At 40.0% G+C, this 14499-nt stretch overlaps 1 long non-coding RNA gene across 1 annotated transcript; it reads right to left on the bottom strand.

Annotated features, from left to right (window-relative positions):
- Positions 1-5382: 5382 nt before the first annotated feature.
- LOC114058556 lies at positions 5383-11483 on the bottom strand. Its single transcript, XR_003571476.1, has 3 exons — positions 11432-11483; positions 11184-11305; positions 5383-5618 (listed from the first exon to the last, which is right to left on the bottom strand). It is a non-coding gene; the product is annotated as an uncharacterized LOC114058556 (long non-coding RNA).
- Positions 11484-14499: the final 3016 nt, after the last annotated feature.

Genomic DNA, 14499 nt, shown 5'->3' with positions numbered 1-14499 from the left:
ACGTCAAGAACTTTTATCTTCAGAGTCAGTTGCCAGTTCTGTTTAGTGAACAAGCCAGCAGGGACCTCTGGTGCCATCAATGCAGCTCAGTCAATGCCCCTCTCTTCAGGGATGGAGTATATCATTATCCCGATGGCTGGACAGAAAAAAAGCTGCATTTTTAGAATAGTTCTCAGGGAGCAGTTACTGGAAATCTCCTCCCTTGAGACAGACTATTGGCAACAAGTTTTGCTGCTGTGACATGAGGTATTGCATCAAGGCCCAATCCTGCCACTAATAAAGTTAGTGGGAAACGTGCCATTCTTTTCAAGCGAAGTCAACAGGATTAGTGTAGCAAATCAGAGCTAAAAAACATACCTTGCATCTACAAATGCAAATAGAAAGTCATCTCAGCAGTGTGAATGTCATTTCACGTCTGCTTTCAGAATCTGGCTTTGTTTCAAATCAGAATAAGCCCCTTCCCCAAATTTAAAACCGACAATAAAGAAAATGGAAATTTTGTTTTCATATTACAACGTTTCCATTTTTGGGTTTGGGGGTGTTTATTTAAGTTTGCATCTAAAAAAAGTCAAGAACAGACTGTTTCAGTGTTGGATTTCTTTTTCCTTCCTCTTAAAAAAAATCCCAAAAAACCCCACCCTTTTCTTAGTTTCTTCTAAAGCAATGCATAGACCTTGTAGAGATCTTATTTTTTAACAAAACTATTTTCTGATAGAAAACAGTTCACTTCACACTTTTCCTTAATAAGCTCTAGCAGACTCTTTTAATTACCACCAGACACATTACACAGCTGTGCTAGGAAACATTACTTAACCTGCTCAGCCTGAATGGAGAATTTCTTTTGATGTCAGCTGTCAGACCCATAGGCTCTTGACTGCACAAACAGGTAATAGTCCCACTGTCTTGGCAAGTGCAATCTTCCTATAGAGAAATAACATGATGCTGGGTTATTTCAATTTTTTTTTTTTTAGAAATATATATATGTATATATAAATGTTGGTTCACTTTTTTCATAAGATATTATCATACTTGGCAATACTGGCTTTAATTCTACTTAAAATGACAGAACTGAATTGTCATCATTTTTAATGGGTGAAATCTATGCAGTTCATCAGAGGTGCTGTAAAATCTAATCAGAAATTAGACTGTAAAATTAATAGGCCTATATTCTCTATAATGCTGTTTTATAAATCTGGAACTGTAGCAGATCTGGAGTTTCGCACACAGTACAACTAAGCAGTGGTGGGATCTTCAATTTAAAGAAATAACCTGTGAAATAGCTAGTACAGCACACTAAAGAGCTAGTGGTTGTGTTTTACTTTCAGTAGTAGGGTGCCAAATGCATCGGTTCCATGCCTGGGCTTTTATTTGAGTGTATTTCTGTAGCACAGTTACAAGCCATGGGATAACTTCCCCCTGGTTTACTGTTTCACAGCTATTTCACAGAATCTTCTGAGTTGGAAGAGACCTGCATGAATTATCGAGTCTAACTTGTGAATGGCCCATACTTTTTACGAAGCAAAGATTAAGAATGGCTGTGAGACACGCAGCCCTTGTCTGTGAATATCCAGGTGACAGGAGAGCAGCGCTAACTCATCCCTGTTAGTCGGAGGGGAATAACAGCGGAAAATGGACGGGAGAGGCACGAGACAAGTTAAGAAGGGAGCTGGCGTGCAGCCTTTCCTTGGCAGCAGCTCTGGGGAAAAGGGGATCACAGCCCCTCAGCCCCACCTTGCTCCGGGGGGCGGTGGGAGCCCAGCCGTGGGAAGGGGAAGGTGGGTGGCGGCCGCCAGCATCTCCTCCCTCCCCTGCTCCTCGCAGGAGCACACGCCAGGGAAGCCAAGTCTCCCACGCCCCAAAAGCCCCCAGTAGGCAAATCCCAAGCGGGATTTTCCTCCCCATGACGGCAGAAGGAGGGTGAGGGGGCGCCGTTTGCGGTGCCCCCCCTGCCCCCAGCAGGACCGGGCAATCTGGCCGAACATATGTGACATTATGTAATGCCGCGGACGGCGAGCGATGGCAAGGAGGCAGTGGGCAGATAGCAAACCTTCCTTCCCTGGGCTGAAATGATTCACTCCTAATGATAATTTGCACCATTTTAGCGCCGAGAACCTCCCGTGTAATGATTATACAGCGTTACCATAAAACCTCAGGGTTCATCTGCAGAAACATTTCTTACGCCGGAGTTCTCTGTGGAGACATACTTATAAAAATTGGTATGAGGGGAAGATTAAATAGATAAGAGCATAAGAACAGATTATGGAATAAATACATTCTTGTAGATCATTTCAACGGGGAGGCAAGAGCTTACACTCCCGATTCTCCTGCCGAATTCTGTCATACTGGACAGATTGCTGCTTCTCTGTTCCCACCTCAGTTTACCAAATCTGAAAGAATGGTAATGATTTTTCAACTCTTTCTCTGCCTTATCTAACCGTGCTGGAATACAGCAGGAATACCTTCACTGGAGACATGAGCACTCTGTCTAGCCTATGGAATCTCAATCCCAGTTTAGTCTTGGACCAAATAATTATCAATATATAAACATGCTTACTTTTGGGGTTGGATTGTGTTTTCTTTTCCTGTGGATCCTGCTGTTCATTCCATCTCTATCTCCATCCCAAGAGAAAAAGAAATATTTGCCAAGAGCAAAAGAGCCAAATCAGTAAAGAAATTACTTTTACCTTTTTTTTTTTTAACAACCTGATAGAGAATACAGCACAGTGAAAAAGATATTTAAATCCAGTTTCAAAAAAAATCTTTAGTAGTATTTCTTTATGTTAATAAAGCCATTCACCAAAGTAATCTTGTCTCACACCATTAGTGCACAGCAATACAAAACAAGGTGAAAACCTTTGGAAAAATACTTAAGGCAATAAATCTGTAGCAAGGAATATGCTTTCTCTCCATCATAATTGCACATTTAAGAGGCCTCTGCTTTACCAATGGCAATTCAGAGTGACAATGCCCAGCTTAATGCTGTCGTCTTTTAGCTACTATTATGGAAATAGTAGTTATTCACTTTTCAAAGTGAGCAATTTTATGTAGTTAATTGTGTAACGTTGTTTATGATTTTAAACCACACAATTAATATATTATTCACAGACGTGCATAATGGACTCTTTGTATTGAATGATGGCTTAAGAAAAAATGTAACTGATTTTGCCGCTACGATGATTGATTTATGAGGTAAAATTAAAAGTGCTAAGTATGTATTACTTGGCTACTCACCAGCTAAGTGGATGGGGGTGGTATGAAAAATATCTATATATAACTAACTGCAATGTATGGATATCAAGGAATCAGAGAAATTATTTAAAGCAAAGCCAAAGAATTAACCTAGAAGTAAATGGTGAAGATTCAGGAAAGGCAATTGGCTATCAAGGGAAACTAGACAAGAATTAGATGTTCTTCCCTATAAAAATCTTCTCTAATGTAAGGTAATGGAAGCTTTATTCTTAGAAATTTTAAAACAGCTGGATCGAACAATATCAAATTAAAAGACAGCACTCCAGTAACATCTCTCATTAATATCTTGCTTTTTAAGTAATGGTGGGACTTTAAATGAAATGCTACCCAGCATGAATAATGGAAACTACCTGCCTGTAATGAAGAAAGGACCTCTGTGGTACCAAGGGATCTGACTTCTTAGTACCTACCAAGAGGTACTGGAAGTACTTTCCATTTTTAATTCATTTGGAGGGGGGAAAAAAAAGATGTCATTACACATGGTGAATGTCACATGAATTCATGGGCAGTTCCATTCAAGAGCTTTACACTAAGTAAAAATTCTCAGTTTAGACAAAAGCTATGCCCTGCTGTTCTGCTGTAGCTTTTTATACTAACAAATTTTAAATGGACAACAAATTGAAGAAGGCATTTGTTTTATTTCACCAGATTTCCTTCTCTGAACTGATAGTTTAACAAAAGTATGTAAAATCTTATTAATACATATGACCAATTTGGAAGAAAACACTCCAGACCAATACACTAAACTTGCTGCTTCCATCATCCTCTTCAATTATACAAAGCAGAGTCTCAGTTTGCTCTTAGCTACATTCCACAAACATCTTGCTGTCCCTTATTTGAGCTAGCCTGCTTCAGAGGGAAAAAAAGTATTTAGAGGAAAACTACTCTAGTAAAGGATGGTTCCTCTTGTCAAATGGCATAAGGAGATAGGTTTAGCAAGGAAGTTTGTATAATTTAATAAAAAAGTTTATCTAAGCATTATTCATATTGATTGAAGCTCTAAAATTAAGCAAGCTTCCCATTTCTATGAAACAGTCATGAACAACGGACTTTAAGTTACAGCAAAGCAACAAACTTGCTTTTCCTAGATTGACAACTGTCACATGTTTTGACACAGAAACAGGACAGATGGATCATTTATTACTTTGATTATGGATACCTAACACCATCAAAATATTACCAAGCAAAAACATTGCATCAACATGGAACTTTTAATTCCTGAAATTCTGATGGGCAAAATTAAATAAAATTCACCCAGCTCTTGTGACTTTTATTTTCTGTTGAGCATGCGTATATAAATATCTATGCTATACCATCTTTGTGTATGAACAATGCAACATACATAGGATATTTAAAAGCAGTTTTCTTACCACTCTGCTTCACATTATTGCCTATTCCATATTACTTGTAACTGATTAAGTTAATTTTACAACTCAGCTTTCTACTCCTTCTCCATTTATTCTCCTGCCAAAGCAATCTGACCCTTCTTCCACCTAAACACTTAACACACATTATACGTTTCAGTTCTTCCTCTTTCTGGAAATTTATCTTCATACTTTGTGAACTTAATAACTCATATTTTCATCAAGTTTCAGTCATGATAGTCTTACAGGTCTGACCATGTTTGAGTGTCTGTTTATACTCTTATGCCATGTGTGTGGGAATGACATGAACTCCCATATGAAAAAGTAGGCCATAGCACACATTTATAACATTTCATATAGAAATAAAATGGAAGTTCTGACACTACTGCCTTTTCCAATGTAATTTATTCAACTTATAGCCACCAATTTGAAATGTTTATAAATGCTAACAGTTCTGTTCACCTGCTCCACTGGCTGAGATATGATGATATTCTCCCCAAAGAAAAGATGGCCATTAGAACAATATGATAACTCATGGAAAGTAGAAGTTCACATTTAGCAATCCAGCAGAATACAGATAAAAGACCAGTTTACAAATAAATAGCTACAATTGTCATAAATTAAAAAAAACAACAACAAAAAACCCAACCAAAAAAAAAAAACCAAAACAAACAAAAAAAAACAAACAAAAAACAAACAAACAAAAAAAAAACAAACAAACAAAAAAACACCAAACCAAACAAAAAAAAAATCCCCCAAACCACCCAAACTTATCTGTTAGACTTCATTTGTTATTGAATAAATTAGAGTACAGTCTACTACGGATGACCTGGTACCCATCTAGGATTACAGACTGGAGCCCAGGCTATTCAGCCCAAAGGTTAGGGCCTGTGTCCAGAGCTGGGAAAGGAGCCGAATGCTTATGGCCAAAATTCAGGAACCAGAAAGTCAAACCAAGGGTCAGCAGCCAGAGATAGGAATAAGCATCTGCCCAGGAATCATGACCTGAAATCAGAAACCCACAGAAAGAAACTGCAATCACAGGGCACAATGTAGGGGTTGTTCTGAAAATATATATTATGAGGTGTGAAAGGATGTGCTGGAGTTCTCCCTCAGAGACCTGCTTCTGAGCCACTGGCTGATGTACTCTGGTTAACAGGTCCAAACTGCAGGGAACCTGATTTACCACTACAAAAGAAGGTCTTGTCATAGATTAGTAAATTTGCCCTTAAAAAATAAAGCAAACAAACCAGCCTTCTACCCTTCCAAACTCTGTGGATGTTGAGAAAGATGGAACCTCCTTTTTCAGTATCATACTTGTTAGGTAGATTAATAGAAGGCTTCCATTTCTTCTGCTGCTGAACCAGAAAGTTCCAGAGGCATGACATCCACATAACACTTCTAAATTTTGTACTAATATGGAACTTCCAAATCTGTTAAAGGCAGGAATGAATTAAAACAAACAGAGCAAAGTTGCACTGGTATGGATCTTTAGAGTTTTAACAATTCTTTGACCCTCCTAAGGCTTTTTCTTAGTACCACTGCAGAGGGTGGTGCCAAATGGTCAGACTGGACTTCCACCTGCAATTTTGTGTGCATGAAGGAGCAGTGGAGGAAGGTTGTATGCAATAGGGCCCGGTGTGAAAAATCAGATCAAAAGATAAGTAGAATGGTTTGGGTTGGAAGGGACTTTCAAAGGTCACCTAGTCCAACCCCCATGCAGTGCACCACACCAGTTGCTCAGAACCCCACCCAACATGAACCTGCATGTTTCCAGGGATGGGGCATCCAGCACATCTCCGGGCAATCTATGACAGTGTTTTGCCACCCTCAATCTAAAAAATTTCTTTCTTATATCTAGTCTGAATCTACCCTCTTTTATTTTAAAACCATTGCATCTTGTCCTGTTGCAACAGCCCTGATAAGAAGTTGTCTCCATCTTTCTTATAGGTTCCCTTCAAGTACTGAAAGACCACTGTAAGGTCTCCCCAGACCCTTCTCTTATCCAGGCTGAGCAACCCCAACTCTCTCAGTCTGTCTTCACAGGAGGGGTGCTCCAGCCCTCTGACCATGTTCAGGACCCTCCTCTGGACTCACTCCAACAGGTCCATGTCCTGCCTGTGCTGGGACCCCAGAGCTGGAAGCAGCACTGCAGGTGGGGTCTCACCAGAGCAGAGCAGAGGGGCAGAATCCCCTCCCTCCCCTGCTGCCCACACTGCTTTGGATGCAGCCCAGGATATGGTGGGATTTCTGGGCTCCCAGTGCTGGGTCATGTCCAGCCTCTCACCCACCAGCACCCCTGAGTGCTTCTCAGCAGGGCTGCTCTGGATCTGTTCATCCCCCAGCCTGGATTGGTAACAGCAACCCTGCACTTGATCTTGTTGAATCTCATGAAGTTCAAATGGGCTCAGTTCTGGTTTTTGTCCAGGTCCCTCTGGATGCCATCTCTTCCTTCAGGCACGTCAACAGCACCACACAGCTTGGCTCTGTCTGCAAATTTGCTGAGGGTGCACTTAATCCCACTGTCTCTGTCATGGTGAAGATAATAAACAGTACTGGTCCCAGCACAGTCATAAGCCCAAGCTCAAATTCCTTCCTGCCATGGTTCCTCAGGACTGATGCTTAACATCCCTTTAGACAGCACATCTGTTTTGTGCATGGCTGTGAACCTAGAGATCTTGCATTAGCAAGAGGCTTTGGAGAGTTTGTGCCATAGAAGGGCATGGTTTGGCATGTGTATGAGGGAATAGAGATGGACAGATGTTACTGTCGCTACTTCCTGGGCATGCAGTTCTTGTTGAAAGTGGCAGCTATGAGGTTCACCTCTGAGAAGAAAGGTGGAATGGGCCATGAACTTTGCCCTATCCACACGTACAGCTTGGGCCAAGCAAGATTTTGGAGCAACTGCTTCAGAAGTTCTGCTCATCCCTAGACTGGAGTGTTCTCCGCTATGGCACTGCAGCTCCTTACCATAGAAGTTCTCATTAAACTCCTCCAAGCTATATAAGGATATCTTAGGCATATAAGAATTTAAATATACAAATATTGTACAGTGGATAAGACCACCTACATCTTTAAAAAAAATCATGTTGAGGATTTTGCTATGACCTCACCCCATTTTTTCTATGTGAAAGAAAAATATTGTCTGACTTCCTTTGTAGCATATTCTATATCTTATTGACAAATCACTTATGACACTAATTTATTAGCATAGAAATATTACTCAACTCAAGACAGCCTGCTTTGATTTACTGCATCATAGTTTTTCATATGCCAAGGTCCTATCATCTCTGCTTGATCATTTAAAGTCCCTTGGCTTTTTGTTTTTTGGAGTTTTTTTGTGCAACAGAAGAGTTTTGCCCTGCGGCCCTGGCTGAAATCCTGAGTATTGAATGGATTTGCAGCTCAAAGGAAGATTCACTGAGCTGATGCTTTAGAAATACAGGATGTGTTTTTCAAAACCATTGTCTTACATTAGTTCCTTACCACAAAATCAATGGCAAAGTAGGGAAAAAAGGAGATATAAACACAGAAAAGTAAAATCTAACAACAGAGACAAGAATTCCATAGAGACATGAAGAACTGTAAGATTTAAAGTCTTTTTGCCAGCATCATTATATTACAAGAAAGATGGGTGGCCAATTTCATAATGGCAGGGAGGTTGGAACTGGATGATCTTTAAAGTCCCTTCCAGCCCAAGCCTTTCTATAATTCTATGATAAGTTGCCATTCCAGGTTTTTTCCTCTCTTCCATGGGTGTGTCCTCCTCCTCCTCAGCTTCATTTCACTATGTGCACAACAAAGTAAGCAAGCTCTGCACCACTAACATTCCAGACAACAAGAGCCCATTCAGAAAACATATTAAAGATATAAAACTGACACTAAAATTGCAACTTACACTCTGTCCCTCACATAAATTGATTCGGTATTTCAAAAAAGAAATCAAGGCCTCATTGACCTAAAACTTGTGGCTCAAATGAAATCCATGGAAAATCAATTGGCTCATGTTTAATTCAAGGATCTTTCCTGGAAAAATTAAAAAATACATCTAAACACATAACTGAAGATAACCAATTATTTTATCTTGTCTCCACTTCTCCTGAAACCAAGTAGGCCAAAAAAATTTCACTGGTACATGAAATGAGTTATCGAAATGCGATAAAAATAAAAAATTTGGACACATTTTCAAATCTTTCATGCATTCTCAGAGATTTTTATTTATATTTCAGGAAATGCTATTTTAGCCATAGCAATAAATTTAAACAACTGTTGTTTGTGTAAAGTGTACCTACCAGTCTCTCATCCAGACCAGATCATGCTATAATATAATTCCAAAGAGTATGGTCTTATTTTGTCTGGAAAGTAAACAATTCATCTGCTTACAAGGAAGCAAGTTTGCTTGTCAACATAGAAAACAAAAGCATGGTGATGTTACGTATCCCGCACAAAAAAGTAGCAAATGGTTTGAAATAAAAATAAATACATCAAAATAGTGTATATAAATTCAGGTAAATAAGCAAAAGCTGATTAGTGCACATTTAAGTTGTGTTACTGAACATAGCCTTCCCATGCAGAAACACGCCTTAAAGGCTGTGAGGAGTACACTTGCCCCTTTTTAATCTTCACACCACTCACCAGCACGGCTGATAACGCACTGAAATGCCCTAGTGTTTTCCCCTCCCTGTCCCTCTTCGACAGATATGAGAGCGCAGTGTTGATACCCAGCTGTGGCAAATTCTCATTTGGAAACAAAATCTCCAACAGGAACTTTGCACCCGAATATATCAAAAAGTCAACACAGCTCATTGTCACATACGCAGCGCATTAGGAAGCTTATTCTGTCCCGGGATTGCTGAGATACTTGGCAAGACAGACAGCCAGTCTCTCTGTCTCCCCGATGGCGTCTGCAGTGCTACAGATTTGTCATGCAATTCATTGAGCTGAACTGAGCACATAAATTTTCAGTTATGACTAAAAAGTTAGAAAATTCTCCACGGATGAAAATTACACGTCCATACTGATAGGCAGGCAGGGAGCACTTTGGGGAACGAGAGCAGGAACAAAAGATCAATCCCAGAGTGCAAGAGTGACTTAGAAGAAGGAAGAAGAAGCTAAAAGTAACACTGGCAAGATATAATTTCTATGTTTACTCTGGAAGATCCTTCTACATTCGTTCATTTTCCAGCCACAACATCATTAAATATTTAAATCACTCCCACTGCAGGTGGCAGTTTATTGAATTTGTTTTTTGACAATTGAGATCTCAGTAAACCAAAAGATCCTACCACAATCTCAATTCTGAATTTAAAACCAGCATCTCCAAAATAAACCACTGATCTCTACCCTCAGCTATGGCAAACGAGCACACAGATCCAGAGAGATGACACAGAACCTTCCACTTGACATGTGTTTTCATATGAAATCTCTTATCACACAGAAAGACCAAAAGAAACAATGTCCTTTCATAATAAAGGCTTCAACCTTGCTACCTTGCTTGAATATATTATACTTAACAGGTTGTAGGCAAATTTGATGATTTTACTATTTTTTTTTTTCTCTTAGGAAGGCATATTTTCAATCAGTATTTTACATGGCACAGGCCATGCTCTAGGACTGAAGTGCAAAAACCTGAGATTCTTGCCGGTGAAAGATTTAACCTGAATAGGAGGAAAAAAACATTGCTCTTTGAACAACTCTTTTGAAGAAGTTTGGCAGGCCTTACATTGCAAATATATGCAGACGCATAAAAATAACTTCATTTCTAATTCACTCTTTCGTTCTAATTTTGTAACAATGTGTGTCACTAGTCCAAGGTGTACTAGTTTCATTATTATCAACACATAAAGTAGTGAGGCACTGAAAGATCTCTTCTGCTTTTAACATTCACCCAGTATACCTTTGTATTTTACTTAAAATACAATTTTTTAAAAATTAGGTGAAGTTTTAGTTTACAAACTGTTTTACTGCATAAATATGACACCAAAAGATAGACGTCAATTTGCTTTAGAGAGCATTTTAAGTATCCATACAAGCACATTCTAGCTGATATAACACGACCTGCATTTGGAAGAAAAATGTGATGATGGAAAGTTTGCCTTAACTACCCTGGGAGAATAAAGTAGTAAAACTCTAGCTGCAGACATGCAGAAAAGAAAATTCTGAAGAGGAGAGCAAAACAAAAAAAACCACAAACAAACAAAAAAACGAACCAAAAAAAAACAGAAACAAAAATGCCAGCCCAAGGGCAGCTATGCCAATCCTATTTTGGACTGTTCTGGTTTGTTTTCCAGTATTGCAGCCAAAGGAAATCTCCCTGTATTTTCTTAAGCCTTACCTGAAGGGGTTCAAAAAAGGGACTGAGGAGTGTGTAAACTAAGAAGAAAAGAATTCACAGGCACATACCCTTAGTAGAAAGATATTAGTTACAGGATTAAAAAAAAAAAACCTATAAGCCATATTTGCATACATACACCTTTTCCTGGCCATTGTTTTTTCAAAGAAGGGCACATAGCAATAGGACTCATCTCTTGTAAGGGTCTCAGCACCTTGAATAAAATAACTTTTACTTACCTGTTGGGTCTCTCCCAATACTAAGATCCCAGTAGATCTCCAACCAAGCAGTAAGCACAGTCCTACTCTAGGATTTGATTCTTGGTTCAGGTGGGCAACAGATGGGATGATTCTCAAACTGTCTGCTGAGAAAGAAAATAATAAATTTGAGACAATAGCAAACACACAGAGACAAAAGTTTAAATTTAAAAAAAAAAAAAAAGAGTGAGTAAAAGAAAAGAAATTAAAAACAGAAAACAAGAATTGACCTGTGATTAATTTTCCTGATTAGTCTTGTATTTCTAACTTAAGCCAGGTGACACAGGCAGAAAAGGCTGTCATGAAAATGGGGGGAGGGGAAGGCAAGAGGGAGATACAGTCACCTATCTACTTTAGCAAAGCCAACAACCAGAAGAGTTGCTACCTTGCAAACCTGGTCCTGTTTTGCTTGATTTGGACTATGTACCTGAACTTCAGCCTGCTGCCCTAGCCCATGCAACCTTACTAACCATGGGTCTATAGGGAGTCTCCCCCTTCCTCCCATTATACCTTCCCCTCCAAATATATTATTATTAATATGTGTCAGTGCTAAGAAAAAAGAATGAAAGAAACCCACTGCACACAGTAGGTAATAGCCTGACCAGAGTCATCTTTTTGAACAAGGATCAAATCTGTAGCTACCACCCAGTAGAGCTGTACCACCTGAAGGACTTTTATCAGTGCAATAAGCAATGTACACATTTTACACCTGTTAATTTTATCATCTTCTCCCCACCTTTTGTATGTTTGCAGCAGCCTGAAGTGCTGGGGAGGGTAGTGGCTCCAGTCAGAGTTTCTTAGGAAACAAAGATTACAAGGCCAGCCTAGCAAAGAGAGGCCAGAGACCCGGATGGAAATTCAGCAGTGGGAGCAGCAGAAAATGTTACTCACCATCACTGCTATGTCAGAGATTTGCATCAGTGCAGGCCAAATGAGGTGACTATTGGTATGCTCTGCCAGTGTCACTACTTAAGACTAGTCTCAGTGACTTATCTGTTCACTGCGGTGGTTGCACAGAGCCAGCAAAGAGTAACAGAAAAAAAGCCCAATACTCGAGTTTCCACAGACCAGGACAGGAATGGAACATCACAGGTGCAGTTCCTCTTATTTCTACTTCTCAACATTCTGCCAGGAAGGTGTCAGACAATAGAACACGTTATTTTGGATCTTTGCACCTTGGCTGTCTTTTTTTTTCCCCCCTTTTTGAGCACTAAGTAGTTCATGCACCCATCTGAGCCCTTACAAGCCATGGTCTGGAGTGTTCACTGTAGGGTCTCTCTTAGTTTCTTAAATACATTTCTCAGAAGTGGGAGGTTGGACCTGAAATAATAACCAAAGTACAGGACTAACTCATCAGAGGAAGGCTCCTCTGGTGTTTGACAGACTCATGAATGTTGCAGGGAAGAAAAAAAATCATCATTTCTAAACACACAAATCTTCAGGTCCAAAACTCATGTTTTGGGCTACTACAGTCCTTCCCTGGGTCCTGGCTTTAATTGTGGCTCTCAATAATTAGATTTATTGAACCCAGACATATAGAAACTGTGATACAAAGGGGGCAGACCTCTGATGTCTGAGAAAGTTTTCAGAACATCCATGTTCTTTTCAGTGAAGTGAGATGACAGCAGTCTGCTCAGACCTGCAGCATGCTGTGGGCACTGAGCACTGATGACTTGGTTTACCACCCATGGTTTACCATCCTTTCCTTGATAAAGGATGTGGCAATAGATAGGAAACTTTTCTCTGTCTGTAATACCGCCACAGCATTGCCTGAGATATAAATTCCTCCAAGGGTGTTTGTACCAGCCTTTGCTCTCAGCCATCAGTCTCCATTCTCACTCAGGGTCTGTGCTTGGATACAGCAGCCTTTGATATGACCACAGCTAATCAAAAAAGCTGCACAGGTGGGGTTTGCAGCCCTTATGAATAAGAAAGTTGGAGTTAGCTTCGAAAAAGCCTCTGAAGGGGGAGAAAAAAGAGGATTTGAAAGCAGGATATCCAGACGCATTAAGTTCTCTTCACCCCCATGGTGCAGAACACTATTATCGTGACACAAAGGAAACACACGGACCTCCTTTTTTTAATTTTCTGTTCCTTTTTTAAAGAGTTCAGCTTCATCTCTTTGGATGTAGATAATCAGTTCTTTGACTTCATTTTTCCTCACTTAAGTAACCCTCAGGAGGAAGGAGAAGGCGAATGGGCGCTATTTCCCACGCACATCCTTTCACTGGCCCGCTCCTTCCGCGGGGTTCGGTGAGGTCGCTCCTTTATACAGAGCATTACTTTTTAACAGTCCAGTGGCTCCTTCCAGAATGTCCCTTCTTTAATGAAATCTGACACATCAGAAAAGAGGACAGGAAGTTTTATGTTGTTTGTACTTATAATCTTAAGCCAACTCCTGCTTGTCCCGAGCGTGTCAGAGAGCACGGCCGGCAGAGCCAGCGAGCCCTTAGACACTGAACTCTGAACTTGGGCTGGACCTTGCCCCGGTCAGCTCTGTGACAGGAAAGCAGGCAGACTTTGAACCCCGGGGCTTTGGGGCTGTGAGCAGAGAAACAGCTGCACTTTGCAACACGAACTTTGTACTTAGACACATGTACATTTAATCTCTATAAAAGAGCCTTTGTTTCATTACTTATTAACGTCTCCTCCTTGAGTAAAGTTCTTTGTTAACGTGGCTTTAAACATGGTGTGAGGGGTTTTTTCCCACCTTCCTATCCCCCCCCATAAAATAAAACTCACCACCCAACTTGATAGGATTATATTAACTATTAGAAAGCACCAAAACCAAAATCAACTTAGGCTTTATGTACCTTTTGAATACTGTGGATATTTGCTGTGTGCTCTCTTCTGAGTGACTTAATTGTAATAACCAGATCTAAATAAAGAAATCAGGCAATGTTTGAGGCCTGTCTTTGCAGAGACCATTCTTGAGATGATACCTACAGTAATTCAGGCTTCAGCAGCATTCAACCTTAATGGATTAATCAGATAAAACATGAAATAGTAAGAAAGTGTCAGCCCATCAACACTCAAAAGCCATAATTTATGGAAGTGTCAGGAGTTTTATAGTTGTACAGCTTTTTGCTCCTGGTTTTACTTGGGAGCAGTGTCAGTGCTTGGCTTCTGTGTATTTCATCATAACATATGCTAACATGCACAGCCCAGCAGATCTGTAGAGATATTTGTGCCCTTTCCTTCACTAATAAAAACTCTGATCAGGAACAAAAACCTGCCTAAACAAGGACCAAATGAAAACCCCAAAACAGTCCACATAATGCTTTAATCATTTCTGTAA

The sequence above is a fragment of the Empidonax traillii genome, unplaced genomic scaffold (genome assembly GCF_003031625.1).
Source record: "Empidonax traillii isolate 1590-97213 ecotype Southwest subspecies unplaced genomic scaffold, ASM303162v1 scaffold176:size2985712, whole genome shotgun sequence".
NCBI lineage: Eukaryota > Metazoa > Chordata > Aves > Passeriformes > Tyrannidae > Empidonax > Empidonax traillii.
The sequence above is the reverse complement of the archived record's forward strand: the minus strand, read 5'-3'. Positions and strand labels throughout refer to the sequence as shown.